The sequence below is a fragment of the Heptranchias perlo genome, unplaced genomic scaffold (genome assembly GCF_035084215.1).
Source record: "Heptranchias perlo isolate sHepPer1 unplaced genomic scaffold, sHepPer1.hap1 HAP1_SCAFFOLD_1465, whole genome shotgun sequence".
In the NCBI taxonomy this organism is placed as follows: Eukaryota; Metazoa; Chordata; class Chondrichthyes; order Hexanchiformes; family Hexanchidae; genus Heptranchias; species Heptranchias perlo.
The window spans coordinates 32,501-36,903 of record NW_027138717.1 but is presented as its reverse complement, the minus strand read 5'-3'; positions in this window follow the sequence as shown (position 1 = coordinate 36,903).

The following is a 4,403-nucleotide window of genomic DNA, read 5'->3' as shown; positions in this document are numbered from 1 at the left end:
AAAGAGGAAAAGGTTGACCGCAAAGCAGGGAAAGCATTAAACAAAAGCAGCAGCATTTTAAAAAAAGGGACAAATGGTTTACCAGAATCCCAAAAGAATGCTCAGAGACTTAAGTACCAAAGGGCAAATGGTTAACCAGAAGCTGGGTGAACTGTTTAACCAAAAGTGGGAAAAAGGATTAAAAGGGGTGAAATGATTAACCAGAAGGCGAAAGCAATGTGCCGCGTCGAAGTCCTAAAGGGGAAAAGGTTGACCATAAAGCAGGGAAATGATTAAACAAAAGCAGAAAAATTCAGTAAAAAGGGGCAAATGGTTAACCAGAAGTTGGGTGAACTGCTTAACCAAAAGTGGGAAAGAGGATTAAAAGGGGAGAAATGTTGAACCAGATGTCGAAAACAATGCGCGGCGATGAAGTCTGAAAGAGGAAAAGGTTGACCGCAAAGCAGGGAAAGGATTAAACAAAAGCAGCAATATCTTTTAAAAAGGGACAAATGGTGAACCAGAATCACAAAAGAATGCTCAGAGACTTAAGTCCCAAAGGGGCAAATGGTTAACCAGAAGCTGGGTGAACTGTTTAACCAAAAGTGGGAAAAAGGATTAAAATGTTGTGAAATGATTAACCAGAAGGCGAAAGCAAAGTGCGGCGGCGAAGTCCAAAAGGGGAAAAGTTTGACAAGAAAGCAGGGAAATGATTAAACCAAAGCGGAAAAATTCAGTAAAAAGGGGCAAATGGTTAACCAGAAGCAGGGTGAACTGCTTAACCAAAAGCGGGAAAGAGGATTAAAAGGGGAGAAATGTTGAACCAGATGTCGAAAACAATGCGCGGCGATGAAGTCTGAAAGAGGAAAAGGTTGACCGCAAAGCAGGGAAAGGATTAAACAGAAGCAGCAATATCTTTTAAAAAGGGACAAATGGTGAACCAGAATCCCAAAAGAATGCTCAGAGACTTAAGTCCCAAAGGGGCAAATGGTTAACCAGAAGCTGGGTGAACTGTTTAACCAAAAGTGGGAAAAAGGATTAAAATGTTGTGAAATGATTAACCAGAAGGCGAAAGCAAAGTGCGGCGGCGAAGTCCTAAAGGGGAAAAGGTTGACCAGAAAGCAGGGAAATGATTAAACAAAAGCAGAAAAATTCAGTAAAAAGGGGCAAATGGTTAACCAGAAGTTGGGTGAACTGCTTAACCAAAAGTGGGAAAGAGGATTAAAAGGGGAGAAATGTTGAACCAGATGTCGAAAACAATGCGCGGCGATGAAGTCTGAAAGAGGAAAAGGTTGACCGCAAAGCAGGGAAAGGATTAAACAGAAGCAGCAATATCTTTTAAAAAGGGACAAATGGTGAACCAGAATCACAAAAGAATGCTCAGAGACTTAAGTCCCAAAGGGGCAAATGGTTAACCAGAAGCTGGGTGAACTGTTTAACCAAAAGTGGGAAAAAGGATTAAAAGGGGAGAAATGTTTAACCAGAAGGTGAAAGCAAAGTGCGGCGGCGAAGTCCAAAAGGGGAAAAGTTTGACAAGAAAGCAGGGAAATGATTAAACCAAAGCGGAAAAATTCAGTAAAAAAGGGGCAAATGGTTAAACAGAAGCAGGGTGAACTGCTTAACCCAAAGTGGGAAAAAGGATTAAAAGGGGAGAAATGTTTAACCAGATGTCGTAAACAAGGTGCGGCGATGAAGTCGGAAAGAGGGAAAGGTGGACCGCAAAGCAGGGAAAGCATTAAACAAAAGCAGCAACATTTTTAAAAAAGGGACAAATGGTGAACCAGAATCCCAAAATAATGCTCAGAGACTTAAGTCCCAAAGGGGCAAATGGTTAACCAGTAGCTGGGTGAACTGTCTAACCCAAAGTGGGAAAAAGGATTAAAAGGGGTGAAATGATTAACCAGAAGGCGAAAGCAAAGTGCGGCGGCGAAGTCGTAAGGGGAAAAGGTTGACCAGAAAGCAGGGAAAGCATTAAACAAAAGCGGCAACATTTTTTAAAAAGTGGCAAATGGTTAACCAGAATCCCAAAAGAATGCTCAGAGACTTAAGTCCCAAAGGGGAAATGGTTAACCAGAAGCTGGGTGAACTGGTGAACCAAAAGTGGGAAAAAGGATTAAAAGGGGAGAAATGTTTAACCAGAAGGCAAAAGCAAAGTGCGGCGGCGAAGTCCAAAAGGGGAAAAGGTTGACAAGAAAGCAGGGAAATGATTAAACCAAAGCGGAAAAATTCAGTATAATGGGGCAAATGGTTAACCAGAAGCTGGGTGAAATGGTTAACCGAAAGTGGCAAAAAAAGATTTAAAGGGGAAAAATGATTAACCAGAAGTCGACAACAATGCGCGGCGATGAAGTCTGAAAGGGGAAAAGGTTGACCACATAGCAGGGAAACGATTAAACAAAAGCGGCAACATTTTTTAAAAAGTGGCAAATGATTAACCAGAATCCCAAAAGAATGCTCAGAGACTAAGTCCCAAAGGGGAAATGGTTAACCAGAAGCTGGGGGAAATGGTTAACCAAAAGTTGCAAAAATGATTAAAAGGGGTGAAATGATTAACCAGGAGGCTAAAGCAATGTGCCGCGGTGAAGTCTGAAAGAGGGAAAGGTTGACCAGAAAGCATTAAACAAAAGCGGCAACATTTTTTAAAAATTGGCAAATGATTAACCAGAATCCCAAAAGAATGCTCAGAGACTAAGTCCCATAGGGGAAATGGTTAACCAGAAGCTGGGGGAAATGGTTAACCAAAAGTTGCAAAAATGATTAAAAGGGGTGAAATGATTAACCAGAAGTCGAAAATAATGTGCGGCGATGAAGTCCTAAAGGGGAAAAGTTTGACCACAAAGCAGGGAAAGCATTAAACAAAAGCGGCAACATTTTTAAAAAAGTGGCAAATGATTAACCAGAATCCCAAAAGAATGCTCAGAGACTAAGTCCCAAAGGGGAAATGGTTAACCAGAAGCTGGGGGAAATGGTTAACCAAAAGTTGCAAAAATGATTAAAAGGGGTGAAATGATTAACCAGGAGGCTGAAGCAATGTGCCGCGGTGAAGTCTGAAAGAGGGAAAGGTTGACCAGAAAGCATTAAACAAAAGTGGCAACATTTTAAAAAAATTGGCAAATGGTTAACCAGAATCCCAAAAGAATGCTCAGAGACTAAGTCCCAAAGGGGAAATGGTTAACCAGAAGCTGGGGGAAATGGTTAACCAAAAGTTGCAAAAATGATTAAAAGGGGTGAAATGATTAACCAGGAGGCTAAAGCAATGTGCCGCGGTGAAGTCTGAAAGAGGGAAAGGTTGACCAGAAAGCATTAAACAAAAGCGGCAACATTTTTTAAAAATTGGCAAATGATTAACCAGAATCCCAAAAGAATGCTCAGAGACCGAGTCCCAAAGGGGAAATGGTTAACCAGAAGCTGGGGGAAATGGTTAACCAAAAGTTGCAAAAATGATTAAAAGGGGTGAAATGATTAATCAGGAGGCTAAAGCAATGTGCCGCGGTGAAGTCTGAAATTGGGAAAGGTTGACCAGAAAGCATTAAACAAAAGCGGCAACATTTTTTAAAAATTGGCAAATGATTAACCAGAATCCCAAAAGAATGCTCAGAGACTAAGTCCCAAAGGGGAAATGGTTAACCAGAAGCTGGGGGAAATGGTTAACCAAAAGTTGCAAAAATGATTAAAAGGGGTGAAATGATTAACCAGGAGGCTAAAGCAATGTGCCGCGGTGAAGTCTGAAAGAGGGAAAGGTTGACCAGAAAGCATTAAACAAAAGCGGCAACATTTTTTAAAAATTGGCAAATGATTAACCAGAATCCCAAAAGAATGCTCAGAGACTAAGTCCCAAAGGGGAAATGGTTAACCAGAAGCTGGGGGAAATGGTTAACCAAAAGTTGCAAAAATGATTAAAAGGGGTGAAATGATTAACCAGGAGGCTGAAGCAATGTGCCGCGGTGAAGTCTGAAAGAGGCAAAGGTTGACCGGAAAGCATTAAACAAAAGTGGCAACATTTTTTAAAAATTGGCAAATGGTTAACCAGAATCCCAAAAGAATGCTCAGAGACTAAGTCCCAAAGGGGAAATGGTTAACCAGAAGCTGGGGGAAATGGTTAACCAAAAGTTGCAAAAATGATTAAAAGGGGTGAAATGATCAACCAGAAGTCGAAAATTATGTGCGGCGATGAAGTCCTAAGGGGGAAAAGTTACCCAGAAGGCAGGGAAATGATCAAACGAAAGCAGCCAAAAAATTATTAAAAGAGGGGAACTGATGAACCAAAAGGTGAGAAACGGCCCGCAGAGACTAAGTCCAAAACGGGAACTGGTGAACCGGAAATGATTAACCAAAAACTAAGTCCGAAGAGGGAACTGGTAAACCAGAACTGAGTAACCCGATTTTTAAAATTAATTATAAATGGGGAAACGATTGAGCAAAAG